This window comes from Rhinoderma darwinii, chromosome 4 (genome assembly GCF_050947455.1).
Source record: "Rhinoderma darwinii isolate aRhiDar2 chromosome 4, aRhiDar2.hap1, whole genome shotgun sequence".
In the NCBI taxonomy this organism is placed as follows: domain Eukaryota; kingdom Metazoa; phylum Chordata; class Amphibia; order Anura; family Rhinodermatidae; genus Rhinoderma; species Rhinoderma darwinii.
In genome coordinates, this window is record NC_134690.1 from 63,647,560 (window position 1) to 63,661,277 (window position 13,718).

The window sequence follows — 13,718 nt, forward strand, 5'->3', positions numbered from 1 at the left end:
GTTTCCAAATGGGGTCACTTGTGGGGGCTTTGCAAATGTGACATGGCCTCAGCAAAAAACATTCCTGCTAAATTTGAGCTCCAAAAGAGAAATGGCGCTCCATCCCTTCTAAGCCCTGCCGTGTGTCCAAACAGCCGTTTATGACAACATATGCAGTATCGTTGTACTCAGGAGAAATTGCTTTACAAATGTGGTGCTTTTTCTCCTTTTAGTCCTTGTTGAAATGAGAAATTAGCTAAACCTACATTTTCTTTGAAAGAATGTAGATTTTAATTTTCATGGCCTACTTCCAATAATTTCTACAATAAACCTGTGGGGTCAAAATGCTCACTATACCCCTACATCATTTCCTTGAGGGGTCTGGATTTCCAAATTGGGTCACTTTTGGGGGATTTCCACTGTTTTTGGCACGGCAAGAGCCCTTCAAACCTGACATTTTGCCTAAAATATTTCCTAATAAAAAGGAGGCCCCAAAATCATCTAGGTGCTCCTTTTGCTTCTGATGCCTGTGTTTCAGTCCAGTAGCACACTAGGGTCACATGTGGGATATTTCTAAAAACTGCAGATTCTGGGCAATAAATATTGAGTTGCGTTTCTCTGGTGTTAAGAAAAAAACGGATAAAAAATGAATTTCTGCAAAAAAGTGACGTTTGTAAATTTCACCTCCACTTTGCTTTAATTCTTGTGAAACGCCTAAAGGGTTAAGAAACTTTCTAAATGCTGTTTTGAATACTTTGAGGGGTGAAGTTTTTAAAATGGGTTGACTTATTTGGGGTTTCTAATATATAAGGCCCTAAAAGCCACTTTACAGCTGGACTGGCCCCTGTAAAAATAGCCTTTTGAAATTTTCTTAAAAATTTGAGAAATTGCTGCTAAAGTTCTAAGCCTTGTAACGTCCTAGAAAAATAAAAGAATGTTCAAAAGACTATGCCAATCTAAAGTAGACATATGGGGGATGTTAATTAGCAACAATTTTGTGGTATTACTGTCTGTCTTACAAGGAGATACTTTTTTTTTTTTTTTGCAACATTTTGGTGTTTTTCACAATTAAATACTGAATGTATCGAGCAACAAATTTTGGCAGTAACAAAGTCCAATGTGTAATGAGAAAACAATTTCAGAATCGCTTGGATAGGTAAAAGCATTCCGAAGTTATTACCACATAAAGTGAAACGTGTCAGATTTGACAAGTGAGGCTCTGTCAGGAAGGTCAAAAGTGGCCAAAGCGGGAAGGGGTTAAACAGTCTCTCTTGAAGTGCCAGTGGCTGCAAATCAAATTGAAGTATGCCCTCAAGTCTGTCAGTACTTGATCTCTGAGCTGTCAGGTGATACATAAATCTCGGAAAACGAGGGGAGCGGCCTTCACCTTCTGGACCCTTATTTGGTGAAAAGAGGAGCCACTTAGAAGATGCGGTTTTGAAACTTTGATAAGGAACCATACTGATAATCCAATTTTTAATGAAGCTGACCTTAGATTATATTTTTTGTTTTTATGCAATATAAACTGTGAATTTAGAGAACTAGGCCTGTTTCTAAGTGTAGCCTAAAGACGATATTAAAATTTGACTGTTTGGGGAAAAAAATTACAGAAAAGTTGCAAGGCTTTTAGAGCATGAAACCTTAATCTGATGTAAAATAACTGCGCTTTAGTTCACAGGAAAAAAATAATGGAATTACTGAGTGCTGAAAAGTGATCTGTTAAGACTGATTGCAACATTTAGGCTAAACAATGATAATAATGGGACAAAGGCAAAATCCGAGGCTCACCTCTGGCATATTTTCAGACGTATATAATATATCTTAAGAGCTTAAAAAAAAAAATAAATAAAATATATATATATCTCTAAATAATGTGACGTAAAGCAATGATGATGGTGGTTCTCAAGATGTTTGCTCTTTTGAAGAGGTTGTTATGAAACTACTGCTTAGGCTGTTAATGTACAGAATACTGTAGGCTTTAGGAGCAAGTTAGACCAGTGCAGGAGCCAATTTAAAAGTGGCCTATCTTGTACATGATGTGATCGGCGCTGTAATGTAGATTACAGCAGTGTTTTTTTTATTTAGAAAAACAATCATTTTTGACGGAGTTATGACCTATATTTATGCTAATTACTTTCTTAATGAACAACTGGGTGTGTTTTACTTTTTTGCTAAGTGGGCATTGTAGAGAGGCGTGTATGACGCTGACCAATAAGTGATCAATCAGCTTCATACACTTCTCTCCATTCATTTACACAGCACATAGCGATATAGCTATATCGCTATGTGCAGCCACATAAACACACTATAACGTTACTGCAGTGTCCTGACTATGAATATACATTACCTCCAGCCAGGACGTGATGTCTATTCACAATCCTGACACTTCGCTAACACAATCCCGACACTACACTACAGCACAGCAAGCATAATCTCGTTGAAATTACAGTTTACAGCGTAATCTCGCGAGATTAAGCTTGCTGTGCTATAGTGTCGGGATTGTATTAGCGAAGTGTCAGAATTCTGAATAAACATCACATCCTGGCTGGAGGAAATGTATATTCATTGTCAGGACACTGCAGTAATGTTAGTGTTTGTGTATGTGGCTGCACATAACGATATAGCTATATCGCTATGTGCTGTGTAAATGAATGGAGAGAAGTGTATGACGCTGATTGGTCAGCGTCATACACTCCTCTGTACAACACCCACTTGGTCAAAAAGTAAAACACGCCCAGTTGTCCATTTGAGAAACTCATTAGCATAAAGCTAATATAGGTCATAACTCAGTCAAAAATTATTGTTTTTCTAAATAAAAAACACTGCTGTAATCTACATTACAGCGCCGATCTCATGTACAAGATAGGCCACTTATGTGGTGTTTATAGCATCCAAAGGTCAAACTCCGGTACTGCTTGTATTTGTTGGCGTTCTATAGTATTGAGTAGCGCAAGTGATGAAGGTGAACTAGCACTTGCTGATCAGCGGGGAGGCTTATTAAGAGTTGGACCCCCAGATATATTCTGAAGATAGGCTGTCAATTTTCTTTCAGCAGATAATTTTGTTTTCTTAAAACTAGATTTTACTATACATTGAAACTGTATAGTCTATATACCTGCTGCCCTGCTCCTGAATTATCCAGCCTCCGCTCTAGTCTACCGGTTTCCCCTCTCCAAGATGGCCATGGCAGTCTCAGACTTTGCTATGGAGAGCTTCTTTGGAAGTCTGAGACATGGAGTCTACCCACCGATGGAGCAGCGCTGATGTCAGCGCTGCTGCACCCCCTCCACTGTCCTCCAATGGACCAGGATTGATAACGTAGATGCAGTTCATCAGTGTAATCTGCACTGCTCCATTGTTGAACAGTGGAGGAGTGGTGGCGTGTCTCAGACGTACGCAGGTATGTTTACTATACATTTGTAATGTTTAGTCAAATGTTTTATTGGGACTGAAGGGTTGCTTTAAAGAGGCTCTGTCACCACCTTATAAGTGCCCTATCACCTAGATAAGGAGATCAGCGCTGTAATGTAGGTGACACTAATGCTTTTTATTTAGAAAAACGATCTATTTTAAACCACTTTATGAGCGATTTTTAGCTTTATGCTAATGAGTTTCTTAATTCCCAAGTGGGCATGTTTTACTTTAGACCAAGTGGGCGTTGTACAGAGGAGTGTATGATGCTGACCAATCAGCGTCATGCACTTCTCTCCATTCATTTACACTGCACTAGCGATATAGTTATATCGCTATGTGCAGCCACATACACACACTATAACATTACTGCAGTGTCCTGATAATGAATATAAATCACTACCAGCCTGGACGTGATGTTTATTCAGAATCCTGACACTTCTGAATCTTTTCTGTGAGATTCCAGCACGGCAAGCGTAATCTCGTTTGAAATGACCGGTTACATCGTAATCTCGCGAGATTACGCTTGCCTTGCTGGAATCTCGCCGAAAAGATTCAGAAGTGTCAGGCTGTGTTCACACGAGCACGTTACGTCCGTGATGGACGGAACGTATTTCGGCCGCAAGTCCCGGACCGAACACACTGCAGGGAGCCGGGCTCCTAGCATCATAGTTATGGACCATTGTTCTCCTGATCGGTGGGGGTCCCAGCGATTGGAGAATTAGCATTTATCCTGTGGATAGGTGATGATTTATGACTTTGGGAAAATATCTTAGGCGGGATTCACACGACCGGGTCGCGCCCGAGTGCCGGCCGGTAAAATCGGCCATTCTGCCCGGCCGGTTTGCATAAAGTTTTGCATCCGTGCCGGGCCGGGCAGATCTGGACAGTGACCTCAGCGGCAACTCCTGAAGGGGAATCCCCATGTGTTCGGGGATTCCGCTTCAAGAGTTTCCCCTGATGTCACTGCCCAGATATGGACAGACATATCAAGCGCTCTGTCCAGGAGCGGAATCCCCGAAAACACGGGGATTCCGCTCCTTCAAGGAGCTTAAGTGTGGCTAGCACATAGCAGAGCGGGGAGATACCTCCCTGCTCTGCTATAGTGGCGTCGCTACAGCAGTAGCAGCCGCCGCAGCAGCAGCTGCTAGCGGCGCCATGGAAGGTGTCGCCGGGCCAGGGCGCTTTTAAAACAAGCAGGGGAAGGGAGCCAGCGCAGCGCTCCCTCCACCTGCTGTACATCCCGGCCCTGCAACACAGTGTACAGCGCACAGCCATTCGTCAGAATGGCATCAACTCCTCCTCCTCACATGCACTCTGCGCTGTGAGGAGGAGGAGAGAGAGCGCAAGCGCCGGAAAACCCGGCCATCACTCAGGACACATCCCGGTGATGGCCGTGTATTACCCGGCCCCATAGACTTCTATGGGGGCCGGGCGGCCGGCCGAAGATAGAGCATGTCCTATTTTTTGACGGACGGTTTTCCAGGCCGTCAAAAAATCGGTCGTGTGAATAGCCCCATCAGGGGTCTATTATTCCTAATGCAGCCGGGTGCCGGCCGATTTATGAACGGCCGGCACCCGGCCGGGAAACCCTGTCGTGGGAATGAGGCCTTAGGGTATGTTCACAAAGTTTTTTTTTGTTTTTGCAGGCATTGAGCACTGCAGACAAAAAGCGCTGTGAAAAACGCTTTCTCTACTTTCCATTGATTTCAATGGGAGGTCAGAAATGGGACCGTGGGAAGAAGGAGCATTGATATCAATGGAAGGTGATTTCTAAAGTTTTTTTGGTCCACTTTCTGACGCGTTTTCCGCATCAAAAACGGCACCAAAAACACTGAACTAGCCCTAATACTTAGCTTTGTCGCTTTTTAGCAGTTATCTGTGGTCAAAACAAACAAAAAAAAAACAAGACTGATGTCAAGCGGGCAGGAGAATGTGGTGTTTCGAGTCTCCCACTCTCACGATTGGTGGGAGTCCCAGTGGTGGAGCACCCAGAGATCAGAAAGTTATCACCTATCCCATAGATCGATGCAAATTTATGATTTTGGGAGCACCTCTTTAACATAAAGGTTTTTGCCACAGTTTTGGCTGCAACATTACAGTTGTGTGTCAATACAACCCTTACAGAACATTTTATATCTTGAAGACCAGAGTTTTGTTTCTGGCCGTGGTTGATAGTGTTGCATGTCTTAATGTTCCTTTTTTCCTTTGAGATTTCCATGTTTTGTTGCTCAGTGCTTCATTATGATGGTGATTTATTATTCCAATTTCCACTGCTATTCAGGAAATGAAGATGATGACTTCCTTCCATATAGAAAACAAAAGACAGTGGAGCTTTTTACAGAAGCCAAACTACCGTTTTTTACGGACTATAGGATGCACTGGACCATAGGACACACCCATAAATTCTAGCATAAAATAGGAGGAAAAAAAGGTTTTGCCTTTTAATTGTACATTTCCTGGGTAATGAGACAATGGGGTACCACAGTGCCCCAACACAATGCCAGCCACAGTGCCCCATAACGATGTCCGATACAGAAATACAAGATATTGGCAGCTAAAGTGCTCACACCCTCCCCTGAACTCACCAGACATCAGAGGTGTGGAGAGGCAGGGGTTAATGGTGTTGAATCTGCTCTTCTTGCTGCTCTGTACATAGGAGCGGGCGTGGCTAGAAGTTCCTTGCGGATCAGTATCTGCAGATTTACTGTGCTGTGTGTACTAATGTCTCTTATCTGTTCACTGAGCAGTGAGATTACAGAAGTCTGTGTTTAAGGCTACAGTCACACGGCCGTTTTCAGAACAATGATGATCTATGGGTGTATTCACACAGCCGTTTTTTTTTTGTTTTTTTTTTAATGGCCCATGAATATCGGCCGTCAAAAAATAGGACATGTCCTATTTTTGGCAGCTTTCATGGCCAGATGGCACCCATTGAGGTCAATGGATCCGTTTTTAACGGCCGTCAATTCATGTAACAACCGTTAAAAACTGATCTGTGATATGGGAATTCAAGGTGCATGGGAACTATTAGTTCCTTTGCTAGCTATTGGCGACACGACGATGCTGAATGCCCTATACGTTCATTGATGCAGCGCCGTCTTCATGTGTGGACTCTAGTCTTTGCGGGTTCTGCGAAGGCGACACAATGACGTCATCACGCCGCTTTTGCAGATGCTGTGACGACGTGAGACCCCACGTGAAGAAGACGGCGCTGCATCAGTGAGTGTGTAGGGCGTTCACCGAAAGTTTATTAATAAATGTCGGGCTGTGTGGCATCTTCTGTAGTGAGGCTGTGTGGCGTCGTCTTCTATAGGGAGGCTGTGTGGCGTCGTCTTCTATAGGGAGGCTGTGTGGCGTCATCTTCTATAGGGAGGCTGTGTGGCGTCTTCTACATCGGGGGCTGTAAATTTTGTCTAGGTGAACATGTGACCTTCCTTTGGGTGTTTTCAGGGGGTTGGGACAAAAAAAGCCTGACAAATAAAATTCATCCGTTTTTTTTTTTTTAACGGCCATGAATAACTGATGCAAAAAGGATGACAGACGGACGGGAAATGGATAAAACGTTGGAGACACACTGATGCAAAATGGGCATGAAAAACTGATGGCTGATCAGTTTTTAATGCCCATTTTTTTTCACTGTCGTGTGAATGTAGCCGAACGCCTCATGCACACGACCGTTGTGCCACTCGGGCTGTTTTTGACGGCATCCGAGTGGCACCCGATAGTCCTCACGGACCCATTCACTTTAGCGGGTGAATCGCGTCTGAAAAATTATCAGTCTCCGATCTGAGGAAAGATAGGACATGTTCTACCTTTCCTCGGATCACTGACGAGACTCGCACAGTGCACACGGTCGTGTGCATGAGGCGTTACACAGACCTTTTGGGCTATATTCACACGACTGTGATGCAAAATGGCCATGAAAAACTGACAGTTGATCAGTTTTTAATGACAATTTTCTTTCAGTGTGTGTGTCCAAATTTTCATACATTTCTAGTCCGTCTGTCCGTTTTTCATGGCCGTTAAAAAAAATCAAAAAAAAATCTGATGGATTTAATTTGATGGTTTTATTGTCCAAACCCCCTGAAAACACCACGATACCCACTGTAGAGGGTGCCACGGTGCCCACTGTAGATGGTGCCACGGTGCCCACTGTAGATGGTGCCCACATATAAAGTGCCAGTGCCCTCATAGTGCCACAGTGCTCATGTAGATAGCACACCCCCTGTAGGAGCGTAATCCCTCTGGCAGGGGATTTCACTCCTAGAGGGAGCCCCTGATGTCTCTGTCCATATATGGACAGTGCCGCCAGGGCCTTCTTTAGTAGTGGCATCCCCTGGCCAGAGCGTCGGCTGGGGATTCCAGAGGTAGCCACTGATGTCACTGTCTGTATATAGACAGTAACGCCAAGGGCTTCTCCAGTAGCGGAATCCCCTGGCCAGAGCGTCGGCCGGGGATTCTGCTCCTTCAGAAACTACAGCGGCGCTATCTAGAGGGGGGTGGGGGAGTGCCTTCTACAGGGGGGTGCTGCTATCTACAGGGGTGGTCAGAGGGAGGCAGGAGTCCACGGCCAGAGATATCGCGATCTCCGGCCGGAGGCTCTGCAGTTGAAAGCCAAACATCACTTTCCATATGTGGACAGTAATGCAGGGGCTTCCACGGGCTCAGTGCTCAAAGTAGCATTGTGTGCGGGGAATCCTCGGCTAGGATCAGTTTTTACCGGCTGATACAAGGATTGATTCATAAAAAACGAACGGTAAAAACTGATCCAATTGACTTCTATGGGAGCCGTGGGGCCGTCAAAACAGCCAAAAATAGGACATGTCCTATTTTTTGACGGACAGTTTTCATGGGCCGTTAAAAAACCAGCAGTATGAATACACCCATAGAACTCTATTGTTCTGAAAACGACCGTCGCACGGCCGTTTTTCCCTGTCGTGTGAATGTAGCCTAACACACAGCACAGGACTTGCAGCTTCCACTGTAGTGCGTGGACCTTTTGAAGCTCGGAGCTCCGTCTCAAGCTCCTGGCATCTGTTTGCCTTCAGGACATAAGACGCAGCAGAAGATTACTGCACAGATTCTAAGATGAAAACTGCGTCTTATAGTCCAAAAAATACGGCAAGTGCCACTCTAGTTGCCAGTTTGACTTTGTACTTTTCCAACAAAAAGAACTTTAACCGGTTCATGCCCCAGTTATTTTGAGTCTTCAAGACCAGACATAGTTTAGCTGTTTTTAGTATCTTAGTTTAACGACTTTTTTTTTCTGGTCAAAGGTTTTTGTTTTTTATGTTCTACACATAGGGGGAGATTTATGAAAAAAGTAATTATAAAAAAAATAAAAGCTGTGTGGTGTTGGTTGCTATGAGCAACAAAGACAGTCTTTCTAATAGACCATTTTAAGAATTCTGCCTTTTCTAATTTTTAGGCCTATAATTTGAAAAAAAAAAACAACTTCTACATTCTTAATATTTCTAGTAATCCTATAGTGTTACCCTAATGTTAGACTTTTTGTTCATCATTGAATACTGAAAATGTTGATATCTCACATATTATTTATTTTTGACTAATTTGGGTCAGGGCTAGGTGGCTTTATTTATTGCCTTTTATTTTTATAGTCTGTCCCTAGAAGTTCAAAAAAGACCATTAGGGGACTTTGTTAACAGCCGAGAATACAAGGACCAAATCTCTCCACACCATGACCACATAACTACCACTAAAACCAATAATATATTCCCATACAGATGTGTCCACTATCAAAGCGGTTGTCCAGGTTAGGCCTCATGCACACGACCGTGCTCGTAATTACGACTCGTAATTACGAGCACGGCCGTTCACGGGCAGCCGGCCGCTTTTGCGAGCCGTGCTGCCATTATAAAGTAGATCAGCACGGCCCGTAAAATAGAAAAATAGAACATGTTCTATTTTTTTAACGGCACGGGCACCTTCCCGTGAGAAAACGGGAAGGTACCCGTGGCTAACAGAAGTATATGAGCCCGTTATTGCGGGTCGTAATTACGACCCGCAATAACGGGTGTTTTTACGGTCGTGTGCATGAGGCCTTAGGGGCTGTTTTTTATACTGATGACCTAGCTGCAGTACTGCAGCTGACCTGCAGTAACCCAGCACAACCGCTATACTGTGAACGGGGCCTTCTGCTTTTGTCATCGACCACTGTATGGCTTCCAGTGGCAGCCGGAACAGCTGATTGGTGCTGTGCTAGGGTGTCGAACCCCTGACTGAAGTAAAGTGAAACATTTTTTAGCGTAAATGTTTACACGCTGCGTAAAATGACATTGCAGATTTTGTCCAACGCAGGAAAAATCAGCCGCACAGAAAATCTGAGCATTACCCACACAATGCCAATGAGGCTAATCCTCGTGTTGATCTACTGCGTATCTGCGAGAGAAATATCTCGGATTTCTACAGGGGTTCATGTAGGACATGGTGTCAGATTTGCAATCTGCAAATCCGGTGTGTGTAAACATAGCCTTATGGTAAGGGCCCATTCACAGAAGCGTGAATCTCGTCCGTGTGCTGTGCATTGAAACAACGCACCTCACACGGCCCCATTGATATGAATGGGGCTATTCACACATGCAGGAGTTTTCACACAGCGAGAGTCCGTTGCCTGAATTCACTGCATGTCCTATATTGGTGCGTTTTCACGCACCTACGTGCCCATTGAAGTAAACTGTTGCGTGAAAACCACTCACAGCACATTGGTGCACAGCCGTGTGCTGTGCGTGATTTGCGCATCAATTCTATTGAAATAAACAAGTGTTTTGCGAGTGCATCTGTCACGCTCTTGTGAATGTAGCCTGAGTCTACACGGGTCAGATTTGCTGTAGGTAGTTTCCACAGCAAATGCATTTTGTGTAGATTTCAGAAGCAACACATAAATGTCCGCACTTGCAGATTTTGCTGCAGACCTGCAGGTAATTCACCGCAAAATCTGCAGCACTAGTATTAGGGTATGTTCACACGAGGGCGTCCGTTACGGCTGAAATTACGGGGATGTTTCAGCCTGAAAACATCCCCGTAATTTCAGCCGTACCGGCATGTGCAGGCGCTTGAACGCCGCGTCAATTACGGCCGTAATTAGCGCTGCTATTCATTGGAGTCAATGAATAGCGGCTCCAATTACGGCCAAAGAAGTGACAGGTCACTTCTTCTACGCGGGCGTCTATTTACGCGCCGTCATTTGACAGCGGCGCGTAAATATACGCCTCGTGTGAACAGACAAACGTCTGCCCATTGCTTTCAATGGGCAGATGTTTGTCAGCGCTATTGAGGCGCTATTTTCGGGCGTAATTCGGGGCAAAAACGCCCGATTTACGTCCGTATATAGGCCGTGTGCACATACCCTTAGATTGTGGATTTTAACTTCTCAATTCATGTCAATGGGGAAAATTACGTAACAAACCCGTGCTCATTATGTGACCGAAATTGACACGCTGCAGATTGACAGTGTGCAAATCCAGACAGAAATTCTGCAGCGTTTCTGTTCTGTGTGACTTCACCCTTAGGGTATGTTCACACACAAACTCAAATACGGCTGAAAATACAGAGCTGTTTTCAAGGGGAAACTGCTCCTGATTTTCAGACGTTTTTTAAGCCACTCGCGATTTTCGCTGCATTTTTTTACGACCATTTTTGGAACTTTTTTTAATAGTCTATGAGAAACCGCTCCAAAAACGTCCAAAGTGTCCTGCACTTCTTTTTCACGTCCATTTTGAGAAACGGCCGCGTAAAAAAACGGCCTATCGGAACAGAATGCAGTTTTTCCCATTGATTTCAATGGGCAGATGTTTGGGGGTGTTCTGCTTCCGATTTTTCGGGCGTTTACGATTTTCAGCAACTCACGTTTTTTACTGCCGTTTTTGGAGCAGTTTTTCTATAGAGTCAATGAAAAACGGCTACAAAAACCGCGCAAGAAGTGACGTGCACTTCTTTTTTGTGGGCGTTCCGTCAGAACGAAACACTGTTTTTCCTATTGAAATCAATGGGCAAATATTTGGAGGTGTTCTGGTTCCGATTTTTTCAACCGTTTATGGGCTGAAAATAAGCCGTGTGAATATACCCTCACACTTGCAGAACAAGTATAAAAGTTTTGAAGGAATCTTTTTCTACAAAGAAGTTAATGATCTCGTGCACAAATCCTTGTCATTTTATTCGGCCACAAAAAGGACCGCATACGGATTGCTTCTGTGTGTTTCTTTTTTTTTAATGCGTGAATAGGCGAGACAGATTCACAAAAACTCACAGGGATAGGACCTGTCCTGAGTGTTTATGATCTTGCACATCGATCTGCAAAAAAAGATGGATAAATTGAAGTGAAGAAATTAACTGATGTGTGCATGATCCCTAAAGCAGGCAGGATTACACTACTGAGCCTAGCAAAAGGGAAACTCTGCACTGCTCCATATAGTTCCTCCTGGCAGTACTCCTCTTTCCTGAGACTAGATTATGCTGTATGTATTTATTTTTATTTTTTAAACTGCCCATCAGCCCCATCCATTGCTTCCAAGGTCTTATGTATCAGAGAGGCAGCCAACGCCCAGGTTGGGCTTGCTCCATTTTAAATGTTTTGTTCTTTTCAACCTACACTGCAAATAAATAGGATGGGATAATTAACCCAGGGGTTAAGGGCTTATTCAGACGAACGGGATATATGTCCGTGCAATGCGCGTGATTTTCACGCGTGTCGCACGGACCTATATTAGTCCATGGGGGCATGCAGACAGTTGCGTAATTTTTACGCAGCGTGAGTCCGCTGCGAAAAAGTCACGACATGTCCGTTCTTTGGGCGTATTTCGCGCATCACGCACCCATTGAAGTCAATGGGTGCGTGAAAATAATGCGCACCACACGGAAGCACTTCCGTGGGATGCGCGTGATTCGCGCAACAGCTGTCAAACTATGAATGAAAACAGAAAAGCACCACGTGCTTTTCTGTTTACAAACATCCAAACGGAGTGTCATAATGATGGAGGCTGCGCGAAAATCACGCAGCCGCGCATCATATGGGGCTGACACACGGAGCTGTTAAGTGCCTTTTGCGCACGCAAAACGCACACGCTCGTGTGAATCTGGCCTAAGAGTGTGGTGGTGTCAAGCAGCACGTGAAAGGGGCCTAATCAGGGGTGTAACTAACGCCCTCCCAAATCGGACATGACATTAAAAAAAAAAAATAATCATACCCTCCTGTCTTCACTTGTGTGCAGGGCGCCCACCCCAGATTCCCTCAATCTGCAACATTAAGCCCTAGCACACAAGGTCTGTGCTGCGGCACATACAAGGTCCTGACGCCGGGCAGCGCCAAGACATTTTATGTGATGCAGCACACTACGTCTTAGTGCTGCACCGCATACGGTGTCCTGGCGCTGCAAAGCATCAGTACGTTGTATGCATCCGGGCGCATGACATTGTGCACTGGGGCCTGATTTGGCAGTCTTCGAGGATCTGGAGCGTTACCCTCCAGGGCTGGTCGTACCTCCTGCGACTGCAATCATTATGCCACTGGGCCTAATTCTTATTTTTGCTATGGGGAACCTGTACTCTGTGCGCTACTCATTGATTCTATCATGAATGAAAGACTTACAGCTGCATTGTCTACAGTGCCCACACTAGTTAAAAAAACACATTACTTTCTACCCTTTTATATACTATGTTATGGCACCTGTTTTTGGTTTTACGGTTTAGATTACTTTTAAAGTCCTGTTTATGCTTTTTTTTTTTTTTTTCTAGTTTAGGTCTTTTTTGAGGTCTCCCTTGTAATGTCAAGGTTATCGGGCTCAAATTCCTTGTAAGATAAAACTGATTACTTAGACTTCCTTGCTTTTTCCCATCATTAGTGCTTCCTGTCAGTCTGTCCCATGCCTGGAGTCCAGCTTTCATGGCAATATATTTTCAGCCGTTCTTATATATTATTATATATTGTTATTATTATTAGGTCTAAATCACTGTGTAGAACTTTAAAGCCAATGCAAAGATGCAAGGAAGAAGCGCTGTTGTCCATACTTGGTTTATAATAAAATGAAACATCCTGGAAGGATTGGGGATGGGAATATCCAGCATAAATTCCTCAGTGCACCACAGCGTTTTGTTCTGTAGAAGCATCTATGAATGGACCGTGTTCTACAATATTATATTTTTTGTTCGCCGTGATGGTAGAAGTGTTTCAATAATAAAATCGCCATGCTTGTTCTATAAATCCTATTGAATGCTGCATATGATGTCCTGCTCGTGGGTTTGCAAGGAAACCGTAATGTTCACACGGGGTATTTTGCAGGAGGAATATCTGCCTCAAAATTCCGTTTGGA

The 13,718-nt window shown here is 44.1% G+C and overlaps 1 protein-coding gene across 1 annotated transcript in view; it reads left to right on the forward strand.

Moving 5' to 3' along the window:
- PXDN (peroxidasin) overlaps positions 1-13,718 on the forward strand; it is a 132,991-nt gene that overhangs the window by 40,356 nt on the left and 78,917 nt on the right. The window lies entirely within an intron of this gene.